The sequence below is a fragment of the Tyto alba genome, unplaced genomic scaffold (assembly GCF_018691265.1).
Source record: "Tyto alba isolate M040663 unplaced genomic scaffold, T.alba_DEE_v4.0 Super-Scaffold_38, whole genome shotgun sequence".
Lineage (NCBI taxonomy): Eukaryota > Metazoa > Chordata > Aves > Strigiformes > Tytonidae > Tyto > Tyto alba.
The window spans coordinates 20,642,778-20,660,123 of record NW_024881313.1 but is presented as its reverse complement, the minus strand read 5'-3'; the positions used below and the strand labels follow the sequence as shown (position 1 = coordinate 20,660,123).

At 39.2% G+C, this 17,346-nt stretch overlaps 1 protein-coding gene across 1 annotated transcript in view; it reads right to left on the bottom strand.

The window, feature by feature from the left end:
* PLXDC2 (plexin domain containing 2) overlaps positions 1-17,346 on the bottom strand; it is a 272,142-nt gene that overhangs the window by 148,820 nt on the left and 105,976 nt on the right. The gene's annotated exons all lie outside the window — the stretch shown is intronic.

The following is a 17,346-nucleotide window of genomic DNA, read 5'->3' as shown; positions in this document are numbered from 1 at the left end:
ATTAATCATAATTGAAAAAAACTAAGAATAGTATTTTTTTATAAATATTTTGAACAACTCCATAGAATATCAATTTATATATCACAAAGATTCTAAAAGAACATAAGAGTTTAAAAGAATAGATAGCATATTATACTTCTACAAAATTCAAGAATTTGGACTAAGTTTTGTAGACTTCTCTAAACATTCTAAACGTTACATTTTCCTGCTTATTTTATGTCTAGGAAAAGTTTTCCCTGTAACTTCTGTAACTTTGATACTTGCCTACCCACAAGCGTCACTTATCAGAATAAAATAAAACTAAGAAAAAAAATCAGTTACTCATCTAACAAAACAAAAGTAAGAGGGAGACAAACACTGGTACGAACTTAGCTTTTGCTACTGACTTCTAGAAAGATCTTAGAAGCCATGGTGAAAGGTAAATAAACATTGAGAGGCATGAAATTCCCATAAACATCTGTTCCAGTGCAAAAATAAATCTGTCCCATTGTATAAACGATAAATGTGAATCATGTGAAGTCTGCACACACCCACTCTATTCCCTGCAAAGGGTGAGCGGTTGGGTGGTATGTTTTACATATTCCTTTTAGATTTTATTCATGCTCATTCACAACTTTTTCATGCTAGTAAAACTATCACTAAGACAAAACCATAAATTCTTCAGTAGTTTCCAGTTTGCCCAATCCAAAAAGCAAATCAAAGTATTTTTTGTTAATTTATGTCAGTTAGCACCATTAAGAGGGGGTAATTCTGCATCCTCTGCACTAAAAATCTGATACGCTTTTCATATTGTCTTTGTGTTTAAAAGAAGTAGAGGGGTCCTCTGCGCTTTTCATGTGGCAGAAGAAGGGGATCCTGTTCAAAAAACAGAACTGTGAGGTTCCAAATGAACTCTCAAGAGAAGTGGCAAAGAAAAATACTGAGAGAAAGCACAGACTGGTAAATAAATTATTTGTAGAAATATTTCCATTGCTTCTGTTTGACAGAAGCTTCTGACCAAAGGAAGGCACCACTTCCAAGGTCCCTACTAAGCACCACAGATGTTGTCTAGGTACAGAAGAAACAGAAAAATAGAAGATTTTCCTGTATCATAGCAGGAATAGGTATAGGAGTCAGATATAGGAGAATCTGCCAGACATTGTTCTTGACAGACCAGAAAGAGTTACTGCACAGGAGTCTCTAATACACTTTAGGCTCTGTGTGATTCCATTTTTCTGTCAAATACCCCAAAATCTACTAAACTTATTTCCTAAGTTATTTGATCACTCTCAACCACACTGAAAGTAATGTGAACCAAAGGTGCTTTGTCACCTAGAGAAATCATAATTTAATAGAGATGCAAAATAAGCAATCTCGGGCCATAACTTTCCTCAGACCCCAAGTAATCAGACGCTTTATTTTAACTGGTGGGTTTTGGAAATCTGTTTCCTTTCATTTCTTAAAAGCCTTAGAAAATTCGTCTTCAACAAATTGCTACCGTGCTCCTGGTTTTATCAAGCAATCAGCTGCCAGATGCACAGGGACAGCTCAGCAGATGAACTAACTTATTCCTCTGCAGTCCTTATCAAAAGCTATTCAAAGCTGCCCTCCTTGCTTCAGCTTGGAGGCACTCACCATGCCCTTATGGGGATAAGGGCATCAGGAAGCTGACAGACAGGGCAAACATCCCAGATACAATTGCAGATAGGTGCTTTCTGCCTGCAATACACACCACCTGAGCCTGGATATGTGGAGGCAACATTCGCCCTCCTGCCGCAGCCAGGTCTGCAGCACTAAGGCACCCTGACACCTTCTGCAAGGCACGGGGAGCAGCAGGCACCTGCAAATGGGGGTCCCAGGCCACAGTGTAACAGCTACGCGTCTGCAGGACCCCACTCCTTCTTCTGAAGCATCTTTCCTGGCTGCACTTAGTGGCTCAAAACCCACATTCAGAGAGATGGGCAAAAAGCCTATTTACCACCATTTTGCACTCCCATTGCAACCTACTGTTTTTATGGCCAACAATTTACATGTCAAGATAATCACGTAAATTAGCAAATAAAAAATGTTGAAAGTTAGGGGAGGGACTTAAATCCTATTCACCTCAGGCTGAGCCTTGACTGTCAAGGAAAGTAATTATACTTCATTCTCCCACATCCTGAAGAGAAGTGTGGCTTCTAATCTTTAAGGTGTTGTGACATAAACTGCTTTTTAAAATAATAATATAGTGCTGGAGAGAAGAAGGAGATAAGTACGTTGGGGTATTTCCAGTGGCTTGGAAACTCTACACATTTTTCTCCATAATTTTCTTTTACAGTATAATTACATTATAGCATCTGCAAAAGTTGGCATGGGACATTCCCCATTAGAGAAATCTTTGATGTCATCTGTGCACAACTTTTATCGTATTTCAACTGTTTTAATTATGATTTTTCTCTTGAAACATAAAAAATGTTCTAAACCATACTGTTATTGCCATTATACTGATAAATACTATTTTACAGGTACAAGCTATACTAGCATAAGGAAGCTTTATAATCATCTAACTATATTGAGCATGTATTATATCCCTCTAAATTTAATAGTAGAAAGAATTAAAAGCATGATCTGATTACGTTTTTAGTTTAAAACTAATCTTTGTTTTTTTTTTTTTTTTTCATCATTATCCATAGAAGATTAATTAGATAAATTAATTTTCAAGTTCTAAATGCAGGCATCTCATGAAGAAAAAGTATTGAGAGACTTAAAATTCCAATACTTTACAAGTTAGAACTATTTCATGTTTCTATGAAATCTCCACGTAGCTAATTAGTCACATAAATGGCATTTTAGAGGAAATATACCCAAGTATTAAACTTTTATCTTTTAGATCTCAGAGCTCACACCTAATTAACACTGAAGGTGAACATGTCATTCAGATCAACTGGAAAGCAGCCAAATGCTGCAATATCTGATTAATAATAAAATCATAATATTGGCAAATTTAGATGAGTAGTAACTTGTTCAGCTTGCATGATCAGAGACTCAGGACTACAATACCTTCAAATCTGCTAAAACTGGAACTACAGTTTTTGACTTATATTTTTATGTGCAAACAAGAAGAGTGTTATATATAGTCCTGTCACTGGCATGCAAATACCTTGGTGTGAAGGTCTGTAGAGCTGATATTGTACTGTAGTTATGGAGTAATAAAAATAAAGTACAGGTCTTTCTAATGAATATGTAATTCAGCTGGTGTTTTGGTCTGATCCTTCAGCTCTTGTCCTTGAAGTTTTCATAAAATTAGCAATGAAAATCACTGTGTCTGCAGCTCCTTTCCCCCTTGGGTTAAGTTAAAATTTCAGATTTAAACTCTTTGTTGAATAAAGCTAGACAGGCAGTGGGGTAGAGGTAAGGAAAACAAATCTATAAAAAGCTTTCACTGCTCTGTGATTATCCAGAGTTAATGACTCACTGTTGGCAAGTTCAAAACTCTTGTCACAGTTGGCCAGTTCAGCCCTTCATAGTCGATGTGATTGACCAGAAGTACGACCAAAGGCTTTAAGGGAATAGGAGCATCATTCACACAAACTGGAAAGACCTACACAGAATATTTAGAGAGGAGGCCAAGGTAGTAGGATGGGTGAAAATTACAGACACACTCACTTTTGTTCACATTTGACAGGTGCTTCAAATTTCCTTCTGTACAGGTTTACATGCTCACAGGAAAAAGACTTTTAAAAGATTTTGGCATCTATTGCCTAAACCACCATGTACCCAGATAATAGCTTTTTGGCTACCTTAGCTTGCACTTTAAACAAATACTAAACAAACTTTTAAATTCTATTAAGCTAATCTGATGGAGGACACACAACTGAAACCTATATCCTCTTCTATATCAGGACCTGACTTTTGAGGTGGCTCTGCTAGTCTGAGGTTTTGGGCAGGAAGATGTATGTCCTGTACTACAAAATTCACAGAACTGTTTAACACTTATGTCATGAACAAAAATCAATGCTCAAATTGGACAACAACTGAATACATAGAGAAGTTTATCTAGTTCAGTATTGTGAGTTATGCAAGCAGCTCTTATAGACTGGAAGTGCGTATTGGGCTATACAAGACAGATTAGCTGAAAGGGAAGAAGCATGTCGGGGGCATAGGTTCTCTGCTTTGCCAATTCTGCCCTCAAACAAAAAGGGAAAAATTCTAAGTAAATCCAAAATGAAACAGCAGAGCTTGACAAGTAAGAGAGCTCAGATTTAGTAGGGAAGTCTGGTCTTCATAAAGCTTTATTTAGAATTCAGAAGGAACTCTCACTTTACAAGAAAAAAGAAACATTCAAAATTTTATGGACAGCAATGTAACTAAAGGAGAAATAAACACTATTTTGAAACAAAAGGACCAATAGGTAAATCATCTACCACTCATTCAACTGTTTTTTTTTTTTGTCCTTTTCTATGAGGTCAAACAGAGGTTTGTAGAATGTTTTGGTACATCAGAATTTCAGAACTGCATTTCATAAAAACGTGTAAATTACATTTCATGATTGCACATATTTAGGCCAACTCTGCAATGTGACTAATTTCATAAATGCACCATAATCAACAAGACTTTTATTTGAAATCCAAGAAATACTGAAACCTCTATTCAACAGACTGTTTGTGAGATATAGTATCATCTTTCCTAATCTGCTACAACCCAAATGTGAGCAAAATTAAATATCAAATATATAAATTTATTCATCAAGAAACTGAAAATGTCATCATACTTTTTCAACTTTAACTTTCTATAGGCTGTCTCATGAATCTTTATTTCTACTATGACCATTTTATTAGTAAAGATGAGAATCCAACAAATGTTGGTGGAAGATATGAATACAGGGCCCATAAAAAAATGGACTCTTCAAAACATAGACATTCCTTTAATGGATTCTCCAAGTAGACTGCTCATATACTGAATGCCCAATATCACAGCAAAATCAATCATATTTCTTGTAAGAAGAGTAATTTCCAGTTTAAATTATCTCTGCCTATGAACAACTCAGCACCATAGAGACTTCTTTTTCTGCTGTACTTGATTCATGGGACTAGGACCAATTCCATCTTTCTGACCTTAATTTAGGAAAGAAATAACAAATATGCTTGGATTTTAATATGTCCATATGACAGGATAAATTTCTAAACAAAGTCATAAATAAGTTGACTTGTAAAAAGTATCACACAGGGTAAATTAGCACACAAACTGCTGTGTCAGTCCGGATCATGATTTTAAAAGCACCAAAAGACCACACCCTGACATTTTATTTTTAAAGCTTGTCTGAGACTGCTAAAAGAATTTTAATATTTTGTGGGAGAATGATGCTTAGGATGATCCTATTTTTACCAAACAGGGGATGAGAATTTGTGTGGCCTGCAAAGGGAGTCAGTGGTTAATGATAATAAAATACTGAATGATGGCAGATTATGATCACAGTACTGCTGTTGAATTGTATGCTCAGAGCAACAAATAATGACTAAAATAATAACACCATCTTGATGCATGGTTTTCTTGGAATTATACAATAAATAGCTATTAAGACTTGTGTCTAATATAGAGTTAGTATCAATAATAATAGGTACTATGGCAGGGAAATAACATAACTGGTAATTTCCTTACACATGCATTTTATCAACAACATGAATTCAGACTTTTCCCTTCACAATCTCTTTTGATTCAATAATTATTTTTCACCACTTGTCCTGGGTTGAGTGAGTGGTGGGGTTTTTTTGGTAGCAGGGGAGGGGGCTATAGGGGCGGCCCCCTGTGAGAAGCTTCTCGAAGCTCCCCCAGCTCCAAGTCAGCTCTACCTCTGTTTGGAAAATTGAGCCAATCAGCTGCGCCTCTGCGATAACGTATTTAAGAAGGGACGTGGTGACGGGCAGTCGGACTGGTGAGGAGGAGTTGCTGCAGCTGCATGAACACCAAGGTCAGTGGAGGAACGGAGGAAGAAAGGAGGGGGGAGGTGTGCCGGAGCAGAGACCCCCCTGTATCCTGTGGTGAGATGGCAGGGCGGCCCCCCTGCCACCCATGAAGATCTACGGTGGAGTAGACATTGATTTATGGCCTGTGTTTCCTTTTGCCTGGATGATCAAGGTGCTGTGCCCGAAGAAGGCTGGGGTCTTCTGGGAAAAGGTAGCCCCATTGCTGTAATTCAGCGCTGGGAGGATTGCAGCATGAGGGGGTGTCCCATGCTGGAGCAGCTCGGGAAGGGCTGCAGGCTGTGGGAGGGACTCCAGTCAGGAAAAGTTAGTGACCCATGATGGAGCAATGTGGGGAACACTGTGGCCTGTGGGAGGGACTCATGTCGGAGGAAGTTTGTGGAGGACTGTCTCCTGTGAGAGGGGGACCACGATGGAGCAGAGGGAACAAGTTCCAGAAGCTCCCCCCACCGAAGACGGAAGAAGTGGCAGCACTAACTTCACCCCCCCCCCCCATTCCCTGCCCCTGCACCAGTGGGGGTAGGAGGTAGAGATATTGGGAGCAGAACTGAGCCTGGGAAGAAGGAAGGGGTGGGGGGAAGGTGTTCTCAAGATGTGGCAATGTTTCTCACTGTCCTACTCTGTTATGTGTTGTTAGTGTCTGTAATAAATGTATGTTCTTTTTTTTCTTCCCCTAATGAGTCTGCCTTTTGCTCGTTCCCATGAAGGAATGATTTTTTTCCCCATCCCAGTCCTATCTCAAACCCCAAGCCTGGCTCTCTGTCCTTTCTTATTGCCGGAAGAGAAGGGAGAGAGAGTAGCTGCGTGGTGGTTGGCTGCCAACCAGGCTCAAACCACGACACCACTACAAGAGGTCCCAAAGAGCACATTACCACACTTCTAGAAGTTTATCTTTGTCACAACTATAACTGTTGCAGTGGTTTGTTTTGATTTTTTGTTGTGTTTTTTTTGGTTGGTTGGTTGGTTTTTCTTTTGTTTGCTTTTTTTTTTTTTTTTTTTTGTAAATTGTTTGATTTACTTTCATTTTACAATTATTTATGTAATCATACTGGTAAATTAAAATGTTATTGGTGAAGTCAGGAGTTGAAGTCCACTGGTAACAATACTGTTACTTTGATTAGTATACAGCAACACTGGGGAAATATTGTCTAATTCCAGCTTCACTCATACTCTCCAGCTACATAAACACAATAATTTAACATGCATGTTGAATTTATAAGCAATCTGATTATAGCTTTATAGTTTATTATGGATTTGTTTTGCTACTCTTCCTGCCAGTTTCACTCGGGGACCAGGATCCAAATTTATTGCTAACTGGATACACACAGAACAAAAAAAAAAGAGAACTCATGCCTCAAAGAAGGCTTGCAGTCTTAAAGATGTTGGATATGATGGTTCTGTGTGTGTGGTAGGGGTTTTTGTAGCAGGGGAGGGGGCTACAGTGGTGGCTCCTGTAAGAAGCTTCTCAAAGCTCCCCCAGCTCCAAGTCAGACCCACCTCTGGCCAAGGCCAAGACAATTAGTGATGGTGGCTGTGCCTTTGTGATAACGTATTTAAGAAGGGGAACCTAGGAGGAAGAGTGAGAGTTGTGAGGAGGAGATGTGAGGAGAACATCTGTGTGAACACCGAGGTCAGCGGAAGGAAGGAAGAGGAAGTGGGGCAGGTGCGCCAGAGCAGAGACCCTTCCCTGCGGCCCATGGTGAGAGAGTAGGGCCACCCTCCTGTCACCCATGGAGGTCCGCAGTGGAGCAGACGCTCACCTGCAGCTCGTGCAGGACCCCATGCCAGAGCAGGCATCTCCACTAGAAGAAGGCTGGGACTCTGTGGAAAGAAGCAGCCCCTGCTGTTGTAGTTCAGAACGGGGAGGACTGCAACATGCAGGAGGGATCCACACCGGAGAAACCTGGAAAATGCTGTCGCCTGTGGGAAGGCTCACATCGGAGGACTGTCGCCCATGAGAGGGGAAGAGTGTGAGGAGTCCTCCCCCTGGGGAGGAAGAGGCGGCAGGACTGACTGCACCTCCACATTCCCTGTGCTGCTGCAGGGGAAGAATTAGAGAGATCGGGAGCAGAGCTGAGCCTGAGAAGAAGGAAGGGGTGGGGGAAAGTGTTTTTAAGATGTGGTAAGGCTTCTCACTGTCACACTCTGTTAAGTGGTGGTGGTGTTAGTGTCTGAATTAAATTGCTGTTCTTTTTCTTCCCCTAAGGAGTCTGTCTTCTGCTTGTGACTGCAATGGGTGAGTCATCCTTCCCTACCCTTATCTGGATTCTCAAGCCTCTTGCTTTATTTTCTCCTTCCCATTCCTGAGGCAGAAGGGGTGAGTGAGCAGCTGTGTGGTGCTCAGTTGCCCTCTGGACTCAAACCACATCACTAGTTAATAAGGGATGGGAAAGAGAGAGTTGGTCAATAAACAGTGATATTGGTCATCATCAAAAATGTAACCAGTATCAAGATTTTGAAGCCATTATGGTAAGAAGAAGATTTAAAAAGGAAAAAAAAGATGTGTTATCATTTGATGTGCTTGATTTTTTTTAATATACACAATCAAGATGGATTTAAGTTGGTTTCACAACTGAGGTTTAAACAGTGACATGAGTCTACGGAACACTGATGGTAATAGAAGTGGAAGTCATATAACATTTCATACCTACTAGGCTCTTACATGTCTCACACACATCTGTATCCTACAGGTACAGACCTTTTGTATTACTTTTGGAACAGTAAAAACACAATTATGTTTACACTAACAATGCAGAGTATAACCCTTTATCACAACCCTCCAGTTTCTGAGACAGGAATACAAAACCGTTTTGAAAGGGAACCACGTAAAATTACGATGCAGTTGTTTCTGGTTTAGTCTTTCTTTACAAAAGAAGAAGCTCTAATAAGCTTAGATACCTCGCTACGGGAAATTCAATTTGAGTACTACTCAACATCCCTATTTACAAAAAACAGAAAAACCAGAATAGTGTAGTTCTGATTTAATTTAAAACTCCACAGATGTACTGTTACTGACGTGATATTTTCCAGAGCTTTCAGGTAGATCAGGTCAGAGAGCTGGACATCATGGAATGCATGAACAAATTCAGAATCATACTGTAAGTGCCTATGTAAACTCAGTAGATAGTGCACAATTGAAATAGTTTCTCCAGCTGAAAAATCGTAGAGTTTTCCCTTATTTTTTTCTTGTCTCAGCTGCTGTAACTTCAGTAGTTTCTCTTCACATAGCTTTGATCTTTGCTATACATACAACCATTTTTTAACACTGGCCTTCAACCTTTTTTACAGCTGAAGATCCCTAAAAATTTCCTGGTAGAGTTGTAGATTTAAGTCTACTCAGAGGAATACTTCCCGGTTCTCCCTTTCTTCTCCTTTCCAGCATAAAATTTGACATAGAAGAGAAGTCTGACTCTCCTGATCTCACTTGAGCAGCAGAAAAGAGGTTTCTTCAGACACTGAACAGTGCTGGGATTCTTCCTTTGGCCTTTTACTTTCAACTACCCATATTCAGCATGATTAACATCACTTAATGTTTGCACATCAAACAAATAGGTTTCATATCCACACCTCAAGTAGCACTGCCAATAATTATTAATAATGCAGACACCCAAGTATACCTAGATGAATATTTACCACATATTGAGTTTTCACATAAAGCAAAAGGAAGTATATTTGTAATATTCTTATGTCCCCAGCACACAACTCAAAATATTAATAATTGTATTTTCTTGGTTATCAAATTACAGCATAGAAAAGCAGGAAGTTAACATGTTTTAAATCATCTGAGGTTTTCCGATTAAACATTGTAGCAATAATATAAAAATGTTAATTCATGTGTAATTTATGCCTTTTCTGTCCAAACCTCACTATATCACAGTCCCTTGCTAAGGCAAAAAATCATTTGTGCAAAAAGCAGCAAAAAATAAAGAATTCCACAAAAATTGTCCTGCTAAGAGAAATGGAGACCTCTCTATAATATTCTATTTATATGCAAATTCTTGCTTTTCCAACCTAGATTCAAGGGTTTTCCAGAGAATACTAATACCAACTGTACCTTATTTAAACACATTGGACAAAAGTTTATAGTCTTTTTTCTAGTCAATAACTGGATTATGGTATGATTGCTAACATCAGACAAGAGCATTTAGAGCTGTCTTCAATGTGTCCACCTCATAGTTCCAATCTGAAAGCATCCTTTTTCCTGAAGGATGTAGCAAACCTGCGCACTAGAACAACCTGAGGATGTCAGATCCTTAATGGGTCAGCTCTTCCTCTAGATCCAGGCTTAACCAGAATGAGCAAAGTGTCCATTCACCTAGAAGACAAGTACCAATGAGCACAAATATGTAAATGATAAAATGGAGTTGAAAAGTTAGATGGACAATTTTGCAGTCGTATCATTAGAACTGATTTCTGTTTATGGGCAGCAGAGAACAGCATACAAAAATTAACTAGTCATTTATAATCAGAACTGCAACATATGTCTGTAACTCCTTTTACAGGACTTGTAGAGGGAGAAGACAGCAAATATCTAGGATGTACCAAACTGTGTTAGCTTGGCCCATTTATGCTCTTCCCAGCAGTCAGTGGCAAATACAACTTTGGTAGAAGGGCTATCTTCAGTTTTAGCTTGAGGAAAAGCCAGAGGCTAAGATAGATGCAATCCCATTGCTTGAAAAATAGATTAGCACAAACAGCGCTAGTCTTTTTGTAGTGTGCAGAGGCAAAGACTAGCAATTCCAGGGACACTGCCCTGGCCAAGACAGCATCGGTTAGCGCTCTACAGGCCTCTCACTCACTGGTGCTGGAGCAACATCAGAGGGTAATTGGCTTCTTGGGTAGCCCTGTCAGGCTGACTTCAAGTCAGGCACAGGGATCAATGTCAGCATTCACACCAAAGGCAACCATGCTGGATTTGGTGGCTCAAGAGATACAGACAGGGAAACAAAGCTCACACATCACCAGATCGGAGCTACGCATATATACACAACATCACTTCGCAGACAGAGATTGAAATCTGAGCATCCTGGCACAGTGGAAATAAGAGAAGAAAGGCAGCATAACACCTCAGTGGGTACAACAAGCACTGACAGACAGCAACCAAGGTTTTCCTCTCCTCCCTTTTCAGGGGTGACCAACAGACTGTAATCACCATGTTAACAAGTTTGTCTGCAAACAGCGACAAACTTCTAAGCCCCTTACTCACTCCTGACTCTTTTCTTACTCAGTCTGTGGCAGTGAGCCAAAATACAGCCTACATAAAGAGTGCCACCACTCAGAAGCCAAACCAACCTGAACACCTTCAAACAAGGCAGATCATGGAACGTAGCCCCGGCACGACTGAAACATGACACATTTCTCCTGCTGTGCCCTCAGTTCCCTCTGCCTCCCTTGCAGGAGAAGAAAGGAAGTGGTTTGCGGTATTCGATGTTTCACAGAACTCAGGATTTGGAAAACTGCAAAATGCACAAGCAATTGCCGTTGCCCAGAAATGCATAGCAAGGAATGCAATAGTATCTGGCATTATAAAATCTGAAGAAAAAAAGCTGCGTGACTTTTGTTCCAGTATGCTGGTAAAAGAGGGGTTTATGAAGATGGGAAAGTTAAAATTTACAACTGTTTGTGGAGCCGCAACTTGGGCTTTCCTTCAGCTCAATGCTAAATGCACAAACTGATTTCAGACAGAACTTAAAATTTAAACCCCTTCATTTTCATTATGGATTAAATGAAAGAAGATATAATATTTCCTTATTTTATGCACACAGGGGTTTCCTAGACCAGCGTTGATTCAGGATTTAGAAAGATTATGCCAGCTACAAGTAAGTAGATTGATCATTGGTGGAATTAATTAATTCATTTAATAAAGAGTGACGGCTTAGTGCCAGAACTCACTACACTGTGTTGTCAAAACAGGGTTTTCATAAAATGTCCTGCAAAAAGTAAAAGTAGTAAAGTAGCATGTTCACACACAGAGTTACTCCAAGGATCACGAAAAATAAAGATGGTCTCACTGGGCTTATGTGGTAGGGTTACATGTTTAGGTCAGGAATGATTGAGAAATACATTAAATGTTAGTACTTTAAAATTATCAAGATATTTTTGACCTAACTTCCTTGGCTTTACAGATACCCTGGTTTATGCTTACTGTGTTTTATTCCTGAGGCTTTTTCCATAGATATGGGATGGTCAAGAAATTACAATAATGATTTTTTTAAAAGAAGAGCTTGAAGCCCATTTCAGTATCTCTTCACCCTCAACCTGCAATTTCTATTCAGCCTAAATTTCTCTATACATTTATCCAGTTTGTTCATTTCTGTATCTTTGTTCCAAAAGAATGGTATAAAACTTTTAAAAAGAAGATCTATTGCCCTCCATTTTCATCCATATTAATTAAGTAGGTATTTTCAGGACTTTTGCAAAAATAATAGTGGTTTTAAACAATAAATGCTCCAATCTGTCCTGATGCAATTAATCAGTACTGTAGATATGGCCCTCTGTCAGACCAGTGACTAGAGAAGTCAGAACCTTTCAACTTTCCCAGAAGCACAAGAGAAAACTTAGTAGCTATAGTAAATATATATGGTGTAGAGACAGATTGTATGAAAGTAACCAAAAATGTATTGTGAAAGCTCAGACTACTTAGCTTTTTATAGTATTATTGCATAATAGCTCAATGGATGCTTCACTTTTGCTATCTGTAAGTTGCAGATAATGATACTGGCTTTGTCTGTTAAACATATTCTCTGCTACTGATGACAAACACTAGATAATACCTATGGACTATTTTATTACTGAAATACCATTGTTTATTTCTACCAGACTCTCTGTTACTGTGCATGGGCAAACTCTTTTCTGTCTTATCAAATGAAGATTAAATTTGCCACTGAAATTAAAATGGGTCGAAATGCCTTCACTTCCTTTCAGGAAAAATTCTCATTTTAGCTTCATCAGGAGATCTGCTGGAGAAAAACATCATGTTTCTAGCACACTAATGGGAGGAAATTAGAGCAGAGACTGTTCTTAAGCTCTGGCACAAAGTCTGCATTACTAGACTCTATGTGGGAACAAAAAAATAAATCATACATTAAGGAGGAATTGTAGATATGTATTTAGAGTCAAAGAACAGCTGTATTAAACCTATCAAGAATCAGAGACATAAAAATAAGAATTAAGCCAGTTAGAGATATAAGTGATAGAAAGACATTCTTTGGCAGAAAAAAAATAATTCATTTGAAAATTGGCAGAGATACTGGGGAAACAGAAGAGAAATTATTGCATCAATCTTGAAACTTGTCAAATCAATGAAATTACCTAGCAAGTATCTAATTGGACTGCCCGACATATGGACTATTGAATATTGCCTTTGTCTTCTCCCAAAAGACAGATAAACTAGTATTGTGGATTGTGCAGATACAGGGAGTAAAGTGCAGGAAGGACATGTTTTTACAGTTTTTAATGAACCAACAGGACTGGAAGGACTCTACTCCTACAAAGGCATTTTAGAATTTACAAATAAAGCATAGTTTATATACACACACACACACACACACATATATTACATTTGACACTGTTTACATGCACTTCCATTGTGCCTAAATAAAATGAGGGAACTGCATTGCTGGCATCCACTTTTAATGGATGGAACTTACATGGAACTTACATGGAATTTAGTTATTTGGATGGATATGTTCTCGAAAATATAGAATAAATGGGGGTGGGTGGGTGGGTGTGTCCTTATTATACACTTTCTAATTCTACCACAACATTCCCAATAAAAACCATTAACAGTTTTGCAGCACTCCCGCTGGGGTAGCTTTGGTAGCATGCCATGTATGTACGTTTCATCTGTGCATTTTCTTAACGTGGAGGCAGAGATGGATACTGCCGTGCTACAAAGCACATGGTATTTTGGAAGCTGTGCAGGGATGAGCCAGCTCAAATAACATCACTCTACACTTACAAATGGAGAAATTTACAACTCTCTCTGCTGTGCCTGTGCTTTTCTAAATGGAAGATAGGACATTATGTAATGTGTGAAGATCATTACACATTGATCACCACATGAAGAATATGTTATTTTACTTTTCAGAGTTTAAAAAGAATAGAGGCAACACACAGACTAAGACAGTTCAGTACATTTCTTAAAAACAAAGCACAAGTGTGACTAAGTGCTCTGGAGGGGCTTATTTTGTAAAAGGAGCTGAGGGGAATATAGGGGCTCAGACTTGGTAGATTCGGTGACTTAGATGCATGCAAACACTGCCCAGTACATTAAGAGATCTGAATGGATGGCTCTATGAGAAAGATCTTCACAAGAAGGTTTGTTTTCTTTTTGGGTAATCACTATGGTGCAGCAGAGCTTCTATACAGGCACTTGCTCAACCTGTTGCTCAGGTTCTTTATTATCATTGGTTAGAAGGGAAATTCAAAGAAGAAAGAAGAAAAAATATCTGGAAATAAGAGTGAATATAGTGGGTTTTAAAAGTTTTTGGACACAATGCATTTGAATGTTTATCTCTTTCTGACTTATTAATCAAAGACAGGAATACTTCATGTACAGAACAATTTAGGAAAGTAAGTTGAAATGTGGTCTATTCTGTTAGACAGAGACTGATATATCCATAAAATATACTTGAAAAAAATCACCTGTGCTTCTTCTCATTCTACCCACTGCAAATTTTATTCCTAGCAAGTAGATATTAACACTGTCTCAGCATGCTATTTTTTATCCTTCCCAAATGAAACACAGTGCCAGCAGTCTGCTATGATTCCCCATACCCTGTCCTTGAGACTCAGTGCCAGTAAAGCACTAGCCAGTTGCATGAAAAGACATCTTTTACAGCAGTCTTATATTTCTATGTTAAAGCATCTTGCTGCCAAGGTTTTAACCCACAGACTGGCTGACAGCCCATCCAGAGCCACAGCAGCCACAGTAAGGTTTGGAAACCAGCTCTTTACATCTTGCAACAGGGAACTGATTCAACAACAGCTAGACCTCATTCAGTGTTGTAAGAGTGCAATGCAAAGATTTATCTTATTCCTGGAGAGAATGTGACCCTAGAAATCATACTTAAGTTTCTTAAGAACATATTCATAGTCATTTTGGTTTTTTTCCTAATAAACTCAATGCAGAGAAATAGCAGGGCATACACTCTGTCTCTGTACCACATATATTCACACTGTCAAATCACTTACATCTCATCCAAGTCCCAACCTGATGAACTTAAATGGGACTTTAACAGTCACTAGAACTGTTCATCTTCACAGGGCTGTCAGTTTCACTCCACTGAGGAGTTAATCTTAAATTAATCTGTCTTCTTGCTGAATGCTGACTGCCTTCCTCAACACGTACGTCTCATTTACTCATGCAGAGAAACAGCTCAGTCACTACAGATATATCATTTCATGTCTGAATTATAGAGGGATAAATTACCAATTCCTGGACGTACAGGTGTCCTGGACAAGTGACTGCTAAATTTGCATAGGTTGGCTGTCCTTGTGCAGGATGTCCCACAGACCCATCGCTTCCAAACCCACAACAGTTAACAGGCCTGGTCTATGGTATTTTCTCTTTATCTAAATGTAAGGGACTGGGATATCTAGTAATAAAGGATGCAGTCAGGCTCAATTAGTAAAATACACTGTCAGACTACATGTTCCCACCTTACTAGGAGCTGGACACCTTTCTTCCCTGCCTGAGCAGCTCACTTGCTCCTGCTTTCCAGTTTTGGAAACGTGCTCCATGGGACAGAGCTGGCTCAAAACTCAGAGTAAACTCTTTTCTTCTCAACTCAGGACTAGTGACAGTCCCTATGGATTTTATAATCTGTCTGTCCTGCCCTGTCTCTTTTGTTCCAATTAGTCTTCAATATTTTCTGGAGAAATTTCAAAAGCAGGATGCCTGGCTAGGAGACGGAAGACCTCTTCTAGGGTAAAGGGAACCTTGAAATCTCTGCCCCACTTCCCTGGAGAGTGCATAACAACTATGATACTATGCAAATACAAGACACCAGTACTTAATTTTAGAAGACAAATTGAGAGTTTTCTCATTTCTGGAAAAGACCAGTTACCACTCTAAGAAGTACATTGTGCATGCTGGATCCTGAGGCAATTAGGTCTCTTGTAACCCTTAACCAAACAGCTAATCCCCAGAAAGAAGCAGGATTTCAGACACATGATGGGCTTTGCTTGGCTTTGTTTCTTATTTTCAGGTAAATCCCAGATCCACAAGCGGGTGTTTGGGATTACAATTAAAGTATTAACAGTAAGCAACTAACTCAAGGCTTTAATTACATATAGCAATTATAAAGCTACAAATTTGTCATGAAAACGCTGAGTTTGTAGGTGCTCAAGTCCTTTGTCACATTTGTAACCTTAAACAAATTTGGGAGGAAGAGTTTGTTAAACACAAGTCAGTGTTGACAGCACTGTTGACAAGTCAGCTGACAGGCTTTGAAGACTAAATCTGCCTCTGCAGCCTCTGAGTTTTCTGGTTTCACATCAGTCATGTGGAAGTTTCTCATAGTTTGGTGCATTTGGGCACACTGTTTGGCTCTAAATGAGCCCCCCAAACCACTGACATTTCCATGAACCAGGGCCTTTCAAATGCCTGTTATTTAACCGAACTGTACTGCCTAACTCCTTGTGGCCATTCTCCCTCTTCTCTATTAATGGTAAACTAAAACCTCACAACTTCTTATGCCCCAAATTAATCCCCACTTCTGCCCAGTTATGCCAAAAGCTTCAGATTTTCCACACTGTGTATGCTTCTCTTCACATGATTTAGCTAAGCTGTTTCTAAGCATCTGTCTAGTATCATCTGTTTGTAAAAAAGGTTGAAGCATATCACTTTTTACCTGCTCCTGGAGGAGAAAAGTAATAAAAGATCATTCAGCCTCCTCCTCTCATATGAATGCAGTAAGAAGGAAAGAAGCTGCAACTTACTTTATTACTTCCATCAGTTTTGCTGAAGTAAGGAGACTGAAAGCTGTGGGAGAAAACTTTCAGTGTCATTAATACATCTTCTCCACAGAAAACATGGGCTCATCAATACATTGTTTTTCACCTTAAGCTTTAAATATGAGTGAATTCACAAACACCAGCTCATACAACTTCTTTTAGGTCTGTAATGCAAAGGTACTCAAATACTTGCAAACTGAATCTCCCTTTTCCTTTTCTTGTTTTTTGCTGTTTGTGTTTTTTATTTTTTTTTCCCCTCCCCCTACATGTGCATGTACTTCCACACCTCACTGTGTGCCCTGCCCCAGACCTGCCCTCCCTCCCCACTCTGTAGGGTATAATAACCCAGACTGACTATTTGCTGCAATATCCTTGGACTCCAAAGCAAGTGTCTTCCCATCCAACCTAAGTTATCCTTCCCATGTCCCGAACACCAGCTTTTATTGAA